The sequence below is a fragment of the Chinchilla lanigera genome, unplaced genomic scaffold, assembly GCF_000276665.1.
Source record: "Chinchilla lanigera isolate Chin_1 unplaced genomic scaffold, ChiLan1.0 scaffold00112, whole genome shotgun sequence".
In the NCBI taxonomy this organism is placed as follows: Eukaryota; Metazoa; Chordata; class Mammalia; order Rodentia; family Chinchillidae; genus Chinchilla; species Chinchilla lanigera.
In genome coordinates this window covers 1,882,048-1,901,486 of record NW_004955513.1, presented here as the reverse complement: position 1 = coordinate 1,901,486, position 19,439 = coordinate 1,882,048, and the positions used below count along the sequence as shown (strand labels likewise).

Below are 19,439 nucleotides of genomic sequence, written 5' to 3'. Positions count from 1 at the left end.
CCCACACCCAGTTCCACGGACTAAATAAACTCAATGAGCCCCAGGTCTCCATGGCTCCCGGGTGCCATGAACCCACGGACAGCGCTGTGAAGGACGGGGTGCCCGGGACCCAGGCTGAGCTTGGGCTGCCACCCAAGGGGGCCGTCCCAGGGTCTGGCAGGCTCCAGCTGCACATCTGCCGTCTCCTCCTGACTGGTGCAGTGTGGTTGCAGACTGCACCCTCCTGCCCCGCCCCTGCAGCTCCGCCTCCCTGGCCCCCATGATCCCGCTAACCAGCCTATTCCCAGCCCACTGCAGGACCCATGGGCGGCCCAGCCTGTTTCCCAGCGTGCCCTTTGCCCTGAGCCTGCCCTCCCCTTCTCCTTTTTCTTCGGGCCACGCCCTCCTCTGGACGCCCGAAGTTCTTTTGGGTCTCTGTTCATTTTGGGGCTTGGAAATTAAGGGACAGTCCACGTTTCCACGATGCCCACGCTGGCCCACCTTGCTCAGGTTATGATTTCCTACACAGCTGGAGCCATGGCTTTGGTAACAGGTGCCCTAGGGCCCAGACGAGCCTCCTTGATACCTGGGGCGCCATTCATGGGACGTGAGGGAGATTTGTGATTATGGAGACTGGGGCAGGTGACGGAATCGAACGATGGGGGTGGGGTGGGGAAGGGACGTGTCTTTGCAGGAGCAGGTGATAAAATTGTCCTGCAAAGGGGCTGGGGATTTAGCTTAGCGGCAAAGCTCCTGCCTGGCAAGCGCAAGGTCATGAGTTCAGTTCCCGGTACCGGAGAAAAACCAAAAAAAAAAAATTGTCCTGCAAGTGATTATGACCAGCTAGACATGCAGACAAAGGCTTGTAATCCCAGCATTCTGGGGGGCTGAGGCAGGAGGATCACAAGTTCAAGCCTACCCTGGGTAATTTAAGCAATTTAGTGAGACCCTATCTCAAATATAAAACAAAAAGGGCTGGGGATGTAGCTCAGTGCAAAGGCCCTGGGTTTTATTTCCAGTACCGAAAAAAAAAAAAAAAATGATTAGGGTGATAGTTGGACAACTCTGTGAATATACTAAGGCCCAGTAAGTTGTATGCTTTAAGTGGGTGAATTGTCTGCTACGTGAATCACCTCTCAAACAAAGCTGCTGGAAAATTACAGAGTAGCATAACTGAGTCAGTAATTGGTTGATCAGCTTATGTCTGTCTTCCCTAAGGAGAATGTGTGTTCCATGAGGAAGGGGATCTGATCTTCATTAACTTTTTTGAGTATTGGGAACAGAACCCAGGGGAGCTACTCCCCCAGCTCTTCTTGTTTTTGATTTTGAGACAAGGTCTAGCTAAGTTGCCCAAATTGGCTTTGAACTTTAGATATTCCTGCCTCAGCCTCCTGAGTAGCTAGGATTACAATAGACATATACTACCCTGCTCAGCTACTTATTAATTTTTAAGGTTAACTTTTTAAATATTGATTTTATATTTTAGAGAAGTCTTAGGGTCACAGAAAAATTGAGCAGAAGGTGTAGAGATTTCAAACACTCCATCAGTCTTCATTTTTGCTCTTCTTTTCCCAGAGCTCAGGTTAGAACCGATGTTAGTAAACAGGAGCTGAGGGAGAGAAGGAGGGAAGGAAAAGGAAGGAAGAAAGGAAGGAAGGAAAGAAGGAGGGAAAGCAGGGAAGGAGGGATGCAGGGAGGAAGGAAGGTAAGCAGGCAGTCTCTCTGTCTCAGCTCAGGCTCCTGGAACCTTTACCACACCCCGGAGGGCTGACACGGTCACCATCGCCTCCAACAGCCTGCAGGCTGGGCCCCCACAGGTGCGGTGGGGGAGAATCCGCTTCTAGTTTGCAGACAGCCGCCTCCTCACACAGAGGAGAGGGGAATGGCCCAGCTCATCCCCTGCTCAGAAGGGCACTAATCCCACGGCAGGGGCTCCATCCTCGCGGCCTAACTGCCTCTGGGCCCTGCCTCCTAACACCGTCCCACTGGGATGAGGGTTTTAACTGAGCCTGGAGGATGCATGGTACAGCCCAAAGCGGCACACTCTATGGGAGACTCTTGGGGTTCTCCCCACTCAGCCAGTCCTCGCTGTCCTCTCCTCGCACACCCAGGCCCTCGTCTCTCTCTGGAGCCCCGGCAGGTGCCAGGCCCTCTGCTGGTTTCCTTCCACCTGACTCGTCTGGAGCCGCAGGCAGAGCTCGGGCCTCTTATTTGTTTATGAAGATGATCCGGCCTCTCCAGCGACTGCTGGGGAAGTTAATTAAAATGTGACTTCTCCGGGAGAGACCCTGCGTCCTCCGGGGCAGGTGCAGGTGGGCAGGCTTCCAGCTGGCAGAGGAACGACAGACAGACTCCGGAGCCGGCTGCCACCCTGGAGCAGGGGTTGGGAAGCGGGCAAGAGCCGTGATCTCTGCGCTCTTTAGGCTGGTTGCCTGGGCATCGGAAACCGCTGAAGACCGGGGCTGTGAAAGCTCATCCCCGCCGGGGGCCTCCTCAGGCCTCCACTTCATAAATATTTCAGTTACAGTGCGCCAGGCCCAGTGCTGGGACTCTACGGTAAACGAAGTGGGCAACAGCTCTTGTCATGAAGTTCACTGTTCTGCACAGATAGTCAACTAAGGACTGCGAAGGGTGCGGGGGAGGGTAAGGAGGAGAGCACAGACCCCCCCAGCTCTAAATCTGAGTCCTCACAATGAGAGAGGGTATTTGCAGTGCATGTGTCTCAGGAAAGACTTGTAGCTGTCATATGTAAAGAGCAGCTATAAACCAATAAGGAAGGGCAGAGTCTTGTAGAAACATGAACAAGAGTTGGACAGGTACTTTATTAAAAGGATGTCAAGGGGCCCAGCCTCTGGGAAACACAGAATAACAGCTCAGGGCTCTTGGGGAGGGTTTGGAGTAATCAGGCCACTCATGACCTAAGCGGCCCCTGCCGGACACCAGCAGAAGTGACTGTGAGTGCCACCCTTAGCCGCGTAGGAATGATCCCCACAGCTCAGCACCTGAAGGCCAACCCCAGAAACGCAAATGATCCAACTGGTGGGCGAAAGGTGCTGTGTTCATGTCACAGGAAGTTATCCGCCGGTGGTCTTGGAGTGGGGTGATTCTTGTCTCCTGGGGACAGCTGGCTACATCTGGACATTCTGGGAGCGGGCGCTGACCTTTATCTAGCGGGTAGATGGGGGCCAGGGACGCTGCTCCCCGTCCGCACTGCGCAAGAGAGCAGCCGCACTCTGCCAGGTGGTGTCCGTGCCCAGGTGCCCTCCGTGCGGACTGCGAGGGAGGGGGGCAATGTGCGCGGCCCTCCTGCAGTTGGGGGGGACGCAAGCAGGAAGCCCAGGCCCAGCCCGCCCGCCCTCTGTTTGGGGAAGTCAGGGGTGCAGGGCTCTGAACGGGGCTTGAGGGTGAAAGCTGCACAAGGACCCTTCGGGACATGTATGCCTATCACGCAAAGTGGTGTCTCTGCTGTGCCCATTTCACAGGAGTGAAAACAGAGGCCTCGGGGCCTGTGTGTCCAACGCCGGTGAAGTGATGGATCCTGGTCCCCGATTCCGCGTTTAGCGCGTGTTTTCTGGGGCAATGGCTGCCTTCTTGGGGGCAGAGCCCCTCCCTGCAGCAGGGGCTGGCTCCTGCTAAGGCGCCCAGTGAGCACGGCCAGCTCCCTACACGACGTGGGTGCAGAGCATGGCGCAGGTCTCAGTCACTTTCTCATCACCCAGAGGCCACAGCTGACGCCTGCGGCTTGAAGGAGGAGAGGTTTGTCTTGGCTTGCCGCGTGTAGAGGCCAGAAAGGCCTGTGGGAAAGTCCCGCGTTGGAGGAGCGCCGTGCACACCGTGCAGCCGGAAGCAGCCAGCAAAGGGCGGGGCTAATGCGTCCAGGCCACGCCCCCGCCGACCCGCCTCCCACCAGGCCCCGCCACCAACGCCAAGCCAGCCGCAGCAGCCTCACAATCCCATCCCCTCCCAAGGCCTCACCTGTGGGAGGCTCCCAGGGACGTCCGGAGGTGAACGCAACAGTCTCACCCCCAGGGCCGCCCGGCGGAGGCCACGGACCGAGGGCCAGACAGGCTGGGGTGTGAGTAAGAGCTGTCCTTGCCTGGGTCTGGGGCAGTGGCCGGGACAAGGAAGATACGGGTCTTGGAATGACATCTTGGAGAACCGAGCGAGAGAAGATTCGAGGGGGCAGTGGGGAAGGACAGGAGCCCAGGGTGTGCCGAGAGGCTCGTGGGAGCAGAGGCCGCCTGATGGTGCCCCGGGGCCTTCCAGGCCCTGTAGGAGACTGTGGGGCTCTGGGTGTCTGGATCTGTGATGCTGTCAAGTCTGACACACAGGTTCTCGGGGAGCTCCAGACCCTGAACTTCTAGACAAGGGTGAGCAGCTTGTGACGGCTGTCCGAGATCAGCGGCCACCAACAAAACAAGCAAGAGGAACTTGATTAAGCCTGAGCGTCACTGGATTTCCACAGCAAAGCCATCTACCAAACAGATGGGACTTAAGCCACAGATCTGTGCCACCCAGGTCACCAAGCAGCCTGGCATCCATCCACCCAGGACAGGATGGGAGACGACACTTGCAGATACAACAGGGATCTCCCAGCCAGCACTTGGGCTGGGCTGTGCAAAGGTCCTGGGGCAGATGGCACACAAGAGCTATGGGGTCATGCAGAGCCTGTGTGGGCCAGCTCCCCACAGTGATTCCTGAGAACCAGACTGTCTTTACCACAGAAAGTGAAGAAGAAAGAGAATAGCGCTTACTGTGTCCCTCCTACACGCGGGACAGCTGGTGCCCGGGGACTTGCCCTCGCAGCCCTCTTCTCCGCGTGCTACGCGTGTGCCAAGAGTCCTCTGTGCTCCTCCAGCCCGTGTGGGGCAGGTTTCCCACTTTATGGGTGAGGAAGCTGAAGCTCACAGCGGTTCGTGCTTGCTCAGAGCCGTCCAGGCAGCAGAAGGACCAGCTGGAGTTAAATTCGCCCCCCTCAGATCCTCCCCTCTCACCCTCACTGTACCCGCTGCACAGACAGGAAAGCAAGGCTGGGAAAGGCAAAGGACGCGTGACGCCCCCCTGGCCCCAAGTCCTTGCACTTCGCAGGTCTTCTGGGTGAGTTCTTAAGATTTCTCACCCAGCGTCCTTCCTCTCTGTCTTGCAAGAGCGTGCCCTGGCTGTGTATGGCAGAGAGCTGTGAAACCCGAGAGCCACTTAAATGCAGCTCACCCACCCAACCATCCCCTGCCCCAGGGGTCGGAGCTAAGAGGTAGGTGCAAAATCCCAGCTCCAGTCCGCCACCCCACCCCTCCCAGCCACCTCCAGACCGCGCCGTTTCCCGGGTTGCTCTCACGGAGTGGCTGGCTGGAACACAGCTCTGGGTGACAGCTGTCCCCACCAGCAGACAGCTTCATTAAACCTGATTAAGATGTCATCCCCCTCTGCCTTATTTCCCATGGCTCCACTCTAATTAAAACCATCTCTCTCCCTGTCCCAGGGGGTCCTGAGGTTCTCCTGTAGCGGTGTCTCACTCCACTTCCGGACAGGAGGGACCAGGCCCAGAACCTGCCATGGGAGACCCGGGGAGCTTCCCAGAGGCAGGCGCCGCCAGTGAGGTCTCCCTCCCACCTTGCTGGGAAGGTGCCTGGAACAAAGGTCTGGAGCCCTGGCGCCTTGGGAAGCCCCTTTGCAGAGGGACCGGCTTCCAAGCAAGTGAATGACTCCATTTCTCACCAAATAAGTGAAAGCAGTCAGCTTTTCCTTTTTTTTTTTTTGGTCTTTTTGAGACAAGATCTCACTATGCAGTTTAGGCTGACCTTGAGCTCACTTTGTAGCCCAGGCTGGCCTTGAACTCGTAACGATCCTCCTGCCTCAGCCTCCCGAGTGCTGGGATTACAGGCATGCGCCACCGCGCCCGGCTCAGCTTTGTTGCTTAAACGGCTCAAGCCAGAGCTTGCTCTGGACCAGTGGGCAAATGGCCTTCTCCAAAATGACAGCCTTGCTGCCAAGCAGCTGGACACCTGGGTTCTAGACCCGCCTTGGATGTTCACTCCTCAGCTCACTCCTCAGGCGCCTTGCCACTCCCACCTCCTGGCCGCAGGCATCACCCGCCCTCTAGCCCCTTGTCTGAACTAAATGCATGTTTATTCACCAGTGGAAAAGCCTTCGCTCTTTCCTGCATCCTATTAAAGCGTAGTTAGGTGAAATCCCAGTTATTGCCTGGTAGTTATTAAATAAATATCTGTATACAGGTCTCCCCACGCATACAGATGCACAGCATATCGTCGTGTGCTGGCGGGGCAGTGCATTACTGTAAAACAATTTAAGATCCTCCAGCGGAAAGCACAATATAAATGCAAATTGTGGTCGCCATTAGCATAAAGGATATTTATTTATTTCCGTAATGAGAGCCTCAGATAAACAATCATGTAAAATAAGGTGAGAGGCATCAAAGGACATGGGCTCCGTCTTAGAAGCCCGGCTCTTTGAACCATGCGCATCGTCTGAGTGGCAGCTGAGCAGCGCAGACTGATACTAAAAAGCCGCACGTGAGAAGGCCACATCCATATGTGATCAAAGGCGTATAAAATAATGTCAAGTGAAAAAAAAAAGACACAGCAGGATTCAACATTTTACATACACTACTCTTCCAACCATGTTAAAAATGGGAAAGAAACCAAGGAACATAAGTGCGGGGTGTGTGTGTGTGTGTGTGTGTGTGTGGGAGGGTGTGGTTGGAGATGTCAGCTTTCTGGAGATTTTACTTTATTAGTTGTTTGCTACGGGGTTTTATTATATAGTTCAGGCTGGCCTTGAACTCACTATGTAGCCTAGGCTGGACTCACACTTTTGGTGATCCTCCTGCCTCAGCCACCTAGATGCTGGGATTACAGTTATGTGCCACCACACCTGCCTTGACTTTTTTTTTTTTAATTTAATTTAATTTAATTTTTTACTTTTTTTTTTTTTTTTTTGGTCTTTTTTGGGACAGGGTCTCCTTGTACAGTTCAGGCTGGCCTTTAACTCACTCTGTGGCCCAGGCTGGCCTTGAACATGTAGTGATCCTCTTGCCTCAGCCTCTCTAGCGTGGGATCACAGGTGTGCACCACATGCCCAGCCAACATTTTATTTTTATCATTAAAAAAATAAAAAAGCAGAGTTACGTGATACGCTGTGCTCTGCACATTAAGAAGTTCCGCTGGGCTGTCCTGTGCAGCAGGTCCACAGCCTGGGCTGAGGTGGCCGCAGGGGACCCGGCAGGCCAGTGTGTCTGTCAAGCTGATCGGAACTGGGTTCGGGTCCCAGCTCTGCTGCTTCCTGTGTGACCTCAGGCAACGCACTCGAAGTGTCTGTCTGTCCCTCCTGTCCTCCCCTGCCCAATGACAGCTGTGCGCAGTCCTCGGGCGTCTGGCCCAGGGGGCGTGTAAAGCTTCCTCAGCAGTGGCTGCTGCTCCTACCCACGACGGCACCCCTGTCTCAGTTCTCGGGAGCCCCCACAGCGGGGCTCCAGCTCCAGGCCCCGCCGTGCCTGCCAGGCCCCCGGATCCGGCCCTGTCCTGTCCCCCGGGCAGCCCCGTTTCGCCGCCTGCCGGGCTGCTCTCTGCTCCCCGCTCCCCGGGCTGATGTATGGCCCTGGCGGAGTCGGGCAGTCACGGTGACAGGGCCCTGCGCTCCCTCCCCTCCCCCTCGACAGCTTGAAACCAGGTCCTTCATTTGCATTTACATGATCTCGCTGTGCAGCTTATGAGATCGAGAGATTTATTTGCTACTTAGCTTGATGTTTGATTACACTCGAAGAAGGCGGCGGCGGGCAGCAAAGGCGCAAGGACGCATCCGCTCGCGCCACAGCCCCTGGGGACCCCTAACTCAACAGCAGGTTTAGGCGGAGGGAGGCACAGCGTGCTCGGGAAGGCCGCGTGAGCGGCTGCAGGGGCTAAGACCGCGATTCGGATTATTTTTAAAGCAATAAAACCTGGTGTCATCTGAGGCTCTGGAGAGACCAGCGCCCGTCCAGGGAGGGGCTCCCGTCGGGGTGGGGAATGCTGGCAACTGTTCCCCCTGGGCAGGGCGCCGCGGCCCTGGGAGAGGGCTCAGGGGAAATAGGGAGCCACAGCTGCTCCCAGCTCCAGAGCCGGAACCCTGAGGACCCGCGGCCCCCCAGCCCCCCTGTGCCACCCCACCGGGTCGCTCCAATGGTCTGCATGCCAAGTCCCCATCTGTAAACTGGGGAAAGCAGTGCCCTCCAGGGCTGTGGCCAGGAGCGTGGGGCCAAGACGCCAGGGTGGACACGGAGAGCAGCAGTAAGTGGCAGCTGCCTCAGGGACGCAGAGAGCAAAGCGGAGCCCAGCCCTGCAGTCGGGGGCACCTGTCTGCGCAGGCGCCTGCTGTACCCAGCCGGGCTGCTCTGGGCAGGTGCACCCGACACCAGGCTGCATGACCAGGTGCAGCGAGCTGCCACTGCCACTCCGAACTCCGGGCCCAGCCCGGAGCCCAGCAGAACTCACGCGGCACACGCTTGGGACACGACAGTTCGGCGAGTGAGCGTGAGCGCAGTCCAAGCGCCAGCGCCGGAGTCCTGAATCCCGACTGTGACCTTGATCAAAGGTACTGGGCCACCAGCCCTCGGCTTCCTCACCTAGGGAGGCTGTGAGAAGAGGCTCAGAGGCGGTGGGAAGCTCACCACGCAGGTTAAGTCCTTAACAGAGGGCAGGAGACTTCTAAATAAAAAGCAGTTCTACTTGCTACTGGTTGTCATTTACGTCTCCATTTACATCTCATTTGGAATTATCAGCAGCTCTGCCTTCATTTTGATGGACAGACAACTGACTATAAAATGAAGACATTTATCTAATAGTTCCTCAAAGAGTTAGAGAATTACCACGTGACCAAGGAATGCCACTCTTAGGTATACACCCAACAGAACTGAAAACTGGGCTTCAGACTGATTCATGCATGGGCACATCCACAACAGCCAAAAGGAGGAAACCACCCAAATGTTCATCAGTGGGTCAATGGGTAAATCAAATGTGGTATATCTGTACAGTGGAATATTATTCAGCCATGAAAAGGAACAGAGCAGTATTGATCCATGTTACTCCATGTGTATGGAGTTGAAAACATGGAGTTGTAAACTAAATCAGGGAAGAAGCCACCCAGGTACAGAAGGCCACAGGTTGTATGAATACATTTAGATGAAATGTCCAGAATAGGTACATCGGAAGAGACAGAAAGCAGAAGCTGGTGACTGCCTTTGGTTGGGAGGTCGGAGGTGACTGCTCAAGGATACATGGTTCCTTTTGGCGTGGTGAAAAAGTCTTGAAATTAAATGTTGTGATTGCATGGCACGGCCAGTCCAGCCAAGCCACATTTAAAATCGGATGGCAGTTAATTTTGTGTGAGTTTTACCTCGGTGGAAAGAAAAGCGGGCGCTCGCACAGGGAGGGACGCGGGGGTTCACGCCCGTTGTCAGCAGACCGCTCTCCCTGCTGAGAGCCAGAGTGGGGGGAGGGGACACTCAGCAAAGCGACATCTCTGTCTCCCGGGACACCGTGCCTTGTGCTTCGGAAACGAGGCTTCCTTTGGCGGAGAGGAGCTTGCGTGGGTGGACGCGGGAAGAGCCGAGGCCAGAGCCGCTGGGGCGCATGGCTGTGACTCACGTCTCTACACTGGCCGTGGGTGGCAGCGCGCCAGCTGCGGAATTCTAGGTTCTTGTGATTTTTGTTCCGAGGCTGTGTGGGATGGGTGCTGCTTCCCGGGGAGCCTGCTTTGCCCCACATGAGCTTGCTGGTGGCCCCCCTGGTGGCCTTGCTGGCGGCAGGCTGGTGCCGTGGCAGGGGAGGAGGGGCCTGAGCTGCGTGTCATCCCCCAGTCTGCACTGGGGACTCGGAAGGAGATGAATGGCTCTCAGGGCTCAGAGAGGAACTCAGGGGACCCCAGGTGGACAGTGAGGAGAGGACCCCGGGGAGCAGGTGGCCCTAGTTCTGAGCCAGCAGCCGTACGCTTCCCAGGTGGGGTCTCCTTCTCAGACTCCCTTCCGTGGGTGAGTTCCTCAGGCTTCATGAAGAAAAAAACAACAAAAAACCGCGCCACTCCAAGGCCACCTCTCCTGTATTCACCTGCTGTGGATAGAACAGATCGGTTCTGGGACTGTGAGTTTTTTCACTGTGTGGCTTTGAGCAGGTTCTTGACCTCTCTGGTCTGCTTCTCAATGCCCCTCAAGTAGTCAACAACCTTCCCCGCCTCCCGGTGTGATAAGATTTGGAGGTAAAGCAGTGATAGGTGCCCGGCACACAGTAGGTCTGCAGGGCGTGTTGCTCTTCCTCTCCAGTGTGACACTAGCTTTGCAGGAGGAAGAAACCCTCCTGAGCCTCCTTTGATGTGGCGTCCGGCCAGGGACGAGCACTCTCTTGCCTGCTGAGGAGCCTCGGGCAGAGTACGAGGCCAGTCCCCTGAGGTGCTGGCTGCACGAGGAATAGATGCCACGTCCGCCTGGTCATTTGGTCACCTGGGCAGCCAGGGGTCAAGGCCAGTGGGCCCCGGAGTGAGCAGGTTTAAGGAGGAGGCTCCTTGTGCAAAGAAAAGGAAAAAAAACAGAAAGAAAGAGAAGGAAAAAGCAGAGAATGATCTATGTACTTTTCAAAACTTAAAACAGAAATCAAAGGCAAACTGAACTGTTTTAAGTTTTGACAGCTGCAGGGATCATCCTGTTTGGTTTCTCTATTTATGTTTTCATTTTCTTTATGGATTCATTGAAAATCGCATCATGTAATAGGGAAGAAAAATGTTCCGTGTCCCCCCAGCCCCCCTCCCACCCCCCGACGAACCCCTGTTCCTTCCCGGGAACAGATGAAAACGCCGGCGCGGTGACTTCCGTTTTGATGTATATTTCATAATATCTCATTGATTGTAAGTTTTATTTCCATGTCAATAACAAAAAGTGGGATTGTAATAAATGAGACGGAGTTTAACACGAAATGCCAGCTGACCTGTCAGCGTCTCCGGTAGCGGAGGCGGAGGAAGCGGTTCCGAAAGGGAACCTGTTCCTAAGCCCGGGGTCTGGGCAGCCGAGATGTCAGCTCTGAGCTCCGAGGACAGAGGACAGGCTCCCTGCCTCCGCCTCTCTGCGGCCCGTGCGGTAGCTGTGGATCGGATCCAGGCGGACACTTTACACGAGGACTAAGCAATACCCCCCTCCTGCAGGACACAGTGACTGCGCTGGGTACCCTGCAGCTATGGGGGGTGGTGTTATTTGGGGAGGGGCCTAGCATTCCAAAGGCCTGGGCTTCCATCCCCAACATTGCAAACAAAAAAAACAAACCCTAAACCAAATGGAGACAGGAGGGTTAGGGAGTGAGTCCCTGGGACCTGGGGCTAATCAAGGAAAAAGCTCTGACTACACCCAAGCTTTGTGAGCAATGCTTGGACAGGGCCACAGGAGAGGGGCAGTTCTGCCCGCAGGACACCATCAGCGGGGCCTCCATCTGCAACGGCAGAGCAGAGAGGACCTGGGAGGGGCGGAGAGCGGTGTGCACCTGCCTCCGTTTGCCACAGTCCCTGGGTCGCAGGTCTCGGGGCTGGGGGGCAGCAGCCTGGCTCCTCACCCTCGAGAGGCACTAGCTGACTGGGCCAGCAGACACACAGCTTCGCAGGCCACCCCACTTGGCTGAGCATCTTGTCTCGGCCACTTTGAACACCTGGATATGTGGACATTTGAGCTAGATGCCAGCGGGCTTTGTTTTTGTTTTTTGGTACCAGGAATGGCACTTGCCTGTGGGCTTTGGGGTTAATGGATCTCAGCCTGCCAAGAGGAATAAGCTATTTATGGGAGTACCGGGTGGGATGCGGGGGGGGGGGGCGTTTGGCTCAGCCGTGTACCAGGGGAGCCCTTGCTCCCCTCTCTGGGTACGGCCTGGACCCTCAGTCCCCCTCCATACCCAGCCACTGGCATCTTTCAGCAGCTTGATGCGGGCCCCCGAGCTCCCCAGCACTCCACTGCATGTTGCCTCCTGAGGGGGCCTGCTGGTGCACGGCTGCAATCCAGCACTCGGGAGGCTGAGGCAGGAGGGGTGCAAGCTCAAGCCCCACTGGGCAGCTTGGTGACTTAGCGAGACCTTGCCTACGAAAAGGCGGGTAGGGTTGAGGGAGGGCTGGAGATGTAGCTCTGCGGAAAGGCCCTGGGTTCAACCCCCAGTACCACAACAGAAACTGCCTCTTGGAGGAAGCCCATGGACTCTCCACTCCAATCAGAAACTCCAGCCCTGTTGGTGGGATGTAAAATACTACAACCATTGTGGAGATGAGAATGGAGATTTCTCAAAACACTGAAAATAAAAATTCCATTTGATCTAGTTCTACCTCTTCTTGATATCTTCCCAAAAGAGTAAAGTTCATCATAGTTCAGCGCTACATGCATACCCATGTTTACAGCAGCACAACTCATAGAATAGCTAAATTCCCAGTCCATCAGCAGATGAATGGCTAAAGAAAATGTGGTACTTACACATAATGGAGTACTACGCTGCCACAAAGAAGGATAAATTTAAGTCATCTGTAGGAAAATGAATGCACTTTGAGACCATAACGTTAAGTAAACTCAGTCCGACACATGAACTTAAATAGCACATGGTATCGCTTATATGAGAAACCCAAATTATAAATAAAGAACAAATAAAAGATAGATGTCAGGAAACAGGGAGGTGGACCATGTGGAGATGCGAAGGGATCTGCAGCTGAGGGAGAGGGAGATGGAGGGGAAGAGGAAGCAAAGAGGATTCAGATCCCTTGTTTAACAACCAGGCTCTGTTCTTGCCACTGGGCTGTTCAACGAGGGGTTGCACACAGGGCGTACACTATCATGTTGAGAACGAGGAAACGGTCTCGTGAAACTCCAGCTCGATGGCTTTGCTTGCATTTGCGTAACTTTTACATGCTGTGCTCTAACGTAGGATGGGACATAAACTACAGTGCCGTGCAGTACCATCGGCCAAAGCTACAGGACTATCCTCTCAGAGCCACTGTAAGGCCGCACTGCCGTTCTCGTTCCCGAGGGGTAACTCCGAATGCGGCCCATCAGTCGGACCGGTCTCTAAACACACAGGTCACTAGGCGAGGAATATCTGTCCACCCTTGCCTCAATGACTGTAGTTACTCCATACGGCGAACATAAACCAATAACAATATTGAAAAAAGAAATCCCAGGCCCACCATCGGGTCTGTGTGGCTCCCGGCCTCGAGTCCTCGGGCTCCACGGGTCACTGAAGGCGCGATTCCTCGCTCAGCGGCCGAGTCTCCTGTCCTCGGCAGGAGCACAGGCAGGCCTGACTCACACACAGCCACGTCCTCAGTGCCAGGCACACAGCAGGCTCGGGCGACCGGAGTCCAGTGCGCGGTGTGGATGGTGGATACTCGGGGGGCTCTGGGATGCCACTCTCCTCCCTGCCGGCCCGTCAGGCGCCGGTCTTCAGAACGGTCTGGATTTGCTCCCAAACTGTCCAGGAGCTACGCCAGCAGGGCCCAAGGTGGGAAGGACCCGCCCGGCCGCCATGGCCTGGGGGAGGTGCAGGACCAGGCTGGAGGCTTCCCGGGAGGGCAGCCCAGGACATCGGCCGAGGGGAGGCCTGTCCCCTCCTGCGGCCTCAGCGTCCCCTCTTGTGAAATGGCAGGACAGAGCCGCTGGTCTTCAGGGCACCTCTGGCTCAGCCTTTCCCTGCGCAGCAAGACTTGACCATGTAACTGGACCCACGTGGCCGCTTCGCCACTCGGGAATCAGCTCTCCCACTCACCATCGCCCCCTGTGACCTTGGGCAAGGACCCCCCCCCCCATTCCTAGGCTCACGCTCAGGGCAGAGGACCCAGTGCCCCACGCACAGTAGGTCCTGCCACATGGCCGCGGCAGGAATGAGCGCCTGTACTAGAGGGCATCGGCGGTACCTGTCCCACCACCATCCGCACACAGCACTCGTCCCAAGCGACCAGCTCACGGCCACCCTCCCATGTGCGCTCAATGAGAAGGCCAGAGCTCAGCTCTCATCCTCTCCAGCACCCTGAAACCAGCCCCTTGCAGACACCTCTGGGATGTGGGCTGCTCGCAGGGCCAGAGCTGCCCCAGCTACAATGAACGGGAAGCACTTGAACAGAATGAAGACCTTGGATCAGCCAAACTATGCCAAGCCTGCCACCCAGGCTCTCCCCAAGGTGCCCACCTGCCCCTGCCCGCCTGCCCCACAAATGGCCAATGGCCACACCACAGCTTGGAAAGAGGGGACGAGCTATGCGAGAAGAGAGACAAGTTCCCGGAGCAATCGGGTCAGAGGACGAGGGGCGGCCCTATTAACGGCTTAAAGGGTGGGCCCTTAGACGGAACAGGGCTGCATAACTAAGGTAAAGATTCCAAACGTGCGGCGTAATTGCTACGCGGGAAATCTGTTGTCCTTAGCTTCTACTCTTGGAAATCGCCACGCTCTGTGCAGCTCTTACAACTAATCATTAAAGAATGAAGACTGAGTGTGCCGTTATTGTAAAAGACTCCGGCGACGGTCCTGATCCAACTTATAAGGCAGGAGGATTTGGCGCCCCGGAATAATTTTCCTCATCCCTGCACAAAATCAGGAATTCGAGTCAGACTCAGACTCGGCGGCTGGAGCGAACGCTTACCCACGGGCGGAGACCAGCCTGTAATTACCAAAATAGAAAGAGAACGGCATTTTGTAATGAATGACAAGCTGCTGAGTGGAAATCTAATTTGGTCTAATTAAGCAGCCTTTTGTGAGGATTTGTCTTTAGATGAAAACCAGGAGAGAGGAGATCTAAATGCAAATGAAGCCCAGCGTTTTGGTTTTAAAGAGCTAGGCAGGGATGAGTGTCTTCCAGCCAGGCCCCCTTCTCCATTAGGCTATTCGTCTTCCCGGCCCTCTTCAAGCCCCAGTGGGGGGCCTGCCTGTCCCGTCCCCGCCCCTCTGTTCACACAGGACACTTCGCATCCACAGGGCTTTTGCTGATTCAGAGTGAATTTCATTTTACCCAAAGTCATGAAAGCCGAGGAGGAGCTCAATCCTGTCCTCTGAGAGTCGAACACACAACCAGCACCGTCAGGGCTGCTGAGCTGCTGGCTGCAGCCGATCCCACATCCCGCCCTGGGAGGCAGACCCTGGCCACTGTACGTCAGAGGCCTGAGGCTGGGTGTCCACCCCTTCAGCCGTCCCCTGGCTTGGTCATCTGACTGGTGGAGTCTGTCTCACCAAAAATGACAGTGTTTCAGGGTAAGCACAGGCCAAGGCTCTGCTGATGTTCAGAGGCCCCCAGTTTCCTATAATTCAGTTTTCATAATTCACATAAAGCAGCCACCAAACCCGGAAGAGCCACTGTGCTCATGGATACGAAAGACACACACCGAGATCAGCAGAAGGGAGCAGCTCCTGCTGCTGGGTCCATGGACCACCAGTGACTTCTCCCAGCTGTCCCCGGGAGTTGGACAGCAGCACTGACCATGCTCAGAGTGTTTCCTGCCGTGGGTGCTGGCCTGGGCGTCCAGGTCCAGGGTTTTGAGTGGGGGTTAATCATGGATGGGGAGGGTACTGTTTGATCACGTGTAGGGACGGAGTTACTTCGCCCCTCTTTGCTGACCACCTGTGTAGGTCACCTATGACTGCAGTCCTTCTGAAGGCTGAGCCCATACTGTGTGATCAAGGCCTCGCCACAAGCCACGTCATCAGCCTGCGCCAACTGGCATGGCCCGAGACCCCCCTGGAAGCACAGCGCTTACCGAGGCAGCACTCCCAAGGCCTGGAGGTATCAGGTCTCCTCCCAGGAGCTGGGCCTGGATCCAAACAGGGTGTGGCAATCCCAGGCCTGCTGAGCTAACCCCTGGCAGGACCTCGGAGGAGGCTGTCCCCACAGCCTCCCTGGCTTCCACCAGGGTGAACGGAAACCCAGTTAGGTGGGCAGATGAGAAGGACAAAGCTCCTCACACAGACCCCAAGATCTCCCTGCTGAGCTCTGTTTTTAAATAAATGATACAGGTTTGGACTGTTTCAGCCTCCAAACTGGAACAGGTTGGGTGAGTGAGACAGCGGGTGGCCAGAGCCGGCCGTCCCCAGAGTGGTGAGCTCAGCAGCTCCTGCTTGGTGACTACGGGTCATATCAGAGTCAACGACGCCTGCCTTTCCATCTGGGTTTGGTCCAACTCCTCCATCACCCCCAGATGCCTGCCTATGCCTTGAAGGCCAAGAGAGGTTGCTGAGAGGAAGGACCCAGGGGGCTGTGGGGCCGAAGGGCAGTGAGGCGTTGGCCCGGCCGAGTTGACCCCTTGACTCTCCCTGACCCGGCCACGCATTTGACGCTACACTCGCTGGCTGGCTTTGTGAATCTGCACAGCGCTGATCATCCACTTACTGTGCATCGCGTGGGTGACTTGGGCATCATCTTTCTCTTCCCCTAGGAGATAAGCACGGTCAGGCCTCTTTGCTGCTGTCTCCAATGCTGAGGGTAGTATGTGGCACGTACTAGGTACTCACTCAATCTGTGTCGCGTGAATGGATGAACAAATGATTGGTGAATGACTCCTCACCTAGGAAGCAAGTCTGCTCTTGCCCCAGTTTTCCTGATCAGCGCTCAGACAGGCCACCCACTTATCACCAGGGACAGAGCCCAGGTACCAGGGATGCCTGAATGGCACCTCCCAGCCTGTCCATCACCCTGGCACACGGGGAAAACACTCGGCCTGATAGGAGACAGTGAGGGAAGAGCAGGAGGCTGCCTGAGGCTTTGGTGTGACTGTCACGGCAGGACAGTCAGGAGGATTTTGCAGGCGTCTGCCTGGTGAACCCCACCTCCCCTCTGTACCCATTTCCGTGACTACGACAACAAATCACCAGGACTCAGTGGCTTTACACAACAGAAATGCAGCCCCCGGTTTCTCGGGAAGCCAGGAGTCTGCAGGGGCCCCTGAGAGACGGGGGTCCCCAGCCTCTCTGCAGCAGTCCTTGGCCTCCTTCCCTGGGTGGCTCTGTCTCTGTCTCACTCTCCTCCCTCTGGAAAAAGCCATCGGTCCTGGGGTTGGGCCTTGCTTAGATGAGCTGTGGTGTCATCCTGAGATGCCTAACGGGCGCCTGCAAAGACCCTGTTCCCCAATAAGGCCACATTCAAATAAGGTATTGAGAGGTGGGCTTGGGCACATCTTTTGGGGGAACATGATACAACCCATCACACCCTCCAGTGCTTCCCAGCTTCCATCCTGATGGGCGCACTGGTCAGACCGTGCACCCTGGGCAGCACCTGGGTGCTGAGCCCTGAACCCGAAGAGTCAGGAGCTGTCATGTGGACACTACCTGCTGCCCTCACAGGGAGACAGGGCCAGTGTGTCTGTACCTCTGAAGAGGTACAGAGGCAGAGTTCTGGGGGCCTGAAGGCTGAGAACAGCCCTGCATCCCACTTCCCAAAAATGAGGTCCTCTGGGAAAGCGTCCAAGCACATGCTGTGTGGTGTAGCCCACAGGAGCAAGTGAGGTGTCCGGGGTGTTAAAATCGAGGGTGTCCCGGAAGCTGCCAGCGAGGGAGGGTAAGGCACAAGCAGAAAACCTGGGACAGAGGAGGCCAGCCTGAGCACCGCGAAGGGAGCACAGCTGGTCACAGGGGTCTCCCCAACACCACAAGCTCAAGGGCCTGGCAGGCTTGGGAGGGCCTTCTGGGAGAGGCAGCATTTAAGGACTGGGAGTGCTGAACAGAGAGATGTGGCGTGGCATTTCATGGCAATTTGGCAGAAAAATCTGAACAGAAAGCATGGCATAGCAGGTGGGCCAGCTGAGCAGGAGAGGGTGAATAATGCAGCTGGGTCATACCAAGCTATCATTTTTGACAGATAATAAGGAGCCATGGATGCTTGCAGTCAATCAACGGTCCTGGGATGTTATGGCTTGTGTCAAGATGTTCCCCCAAAGCCTCATGTGGTCATAGGGGTTTTTCAGAGGTGGCTGAATTTAGAGTGTGTGATTGATTCATACTGCAGTGCTGGGATTAGTGCTGGGATTAAGGGTGGGTGATTGCTGGATCAGTCCACTGATTGGATTGGCACTGCCCTAATCTGAGTAGACTGTATATAATATAAGGGACAGAAAGAAGCTTGTCTCTTGCTTCCCTTGCTTTTCCTATCTTCTGCCACCATGAACTGCTGCCCCTGTCATGAGCCACCCTGCCTTGGTGCCAGCCAGTTTTAGACTGAAACCTCCACAAACTGTGAGCCAAATAAACCTTTCCCCCTTTATCTTTGGGTGTTGTGTATTTTGTCTCAGCAATGAGAAAAGTAACTAAGACAGAATTTGATACTAGGAGTGGGGCCATTGTTGTGACTGTACCTCACCATGGGGTTCAGGAGCATTTGGGAATGGCTTGTGAGAAGAGCTTGGAAAGGTTCAGAAACACTGGCTGAAAAAGTAGAACTGGAATACTGTAGGCTGTACTGGGTGGGAGACTCTGGTCAGAGCTCAGAAGACCAGAGGGCTGATAGAAATCCTGCTGGTAAGGACCAGGTTGAAGAGGTTTCTGCTGGGAAGGACTGCACTGGGCATTGGACTCCAGAAAATGTATGCTATGCCTTGGCAGAAAGCTTGTCTGCATTTTGCTCATGTCCAGAGACTTTCCCTGAGACTAAGATTAGGCTGGCAGACTAATTAATTTTGTAGGAGAAATTTCAAGGCAGTTGAATGTTGAGGTTGTGGCATGGCTGCTGTTGGGGGCTTTTAGCCAGATCTACATTAAGAATCAAGAGCAATGAGGCTAGCAGAATGATTTAAAATGTTTTGAGTTTGGCTAGAAAGGAAGCACCAGTAAAGCTGTGGACTGCAAGATAGAGCAGAGGAAATCTTGATTACTGAGGAACAGGAGAATAGAAAAGATGGCCTGAGGTCATCACAAGAAGCAGCAAGTCTCTATCCTTTGCAACTTAAAAACCACAAAAGTGAAAGACTTTGCTTTGAGAAGAAAGCTCCAAAACACCATGTTCCAGAATGGCAGCAACCTAGAGAACTTGTTCCTGGGAAGGACTGCATTGGGTGTTGGATTCCATGTTCTCAGTGATCCAGGCACTTGGCCCTTACAGTCGAGAGAGGGAAGCCTGGTTACTGCTCCAGTTGGCAGCAGATCCTGGCATCCAAGTGGTGCTTGTTTTAGGTGCATGCAGAATGCAAGAGTTGTGGGGTCAGGAAGGCCTCCACCCAGATTCAGAAAAAGGCCTGGGAGGCCAGGCAGTGTGCCCCTGAGAGACCAGTGTGTGAAGCTATGAATGTGAAGCTGAAGGTGCAGTGGAGACCCTTGAAGTTTGGAGAAGTCAGGAATGTGGATTGTCTGAGGAAATCTTCAAGGAGGGAGTAGAGCCGGCCCACGAGAGAAGCCAAGAGTGAAGTACTGGAAGTCCCACAGGGCCTGAGCCACACAAACACTTTGGAGTTTACATCTTACCATTTGAGATGGGCTCAGATGTCACACATG

The 19,439-nt window shown here is 55.2% G+C and overlaps 1 protein-coding gene across 1 annotated transcript in view; it reads right to left on the bottom strand.

Annotated features, from left to right (window-relative positions):
* The window catches only part of LOC102027216 (chromosome unknown open reading frame, human C9orf171), a 117,174-nt gene that overhangs the window by 50,341 nt on the left and 47,394 nt on the right, over positions 1 to 19,439 (bottom strand). The window lies entirely within an intron of this gene.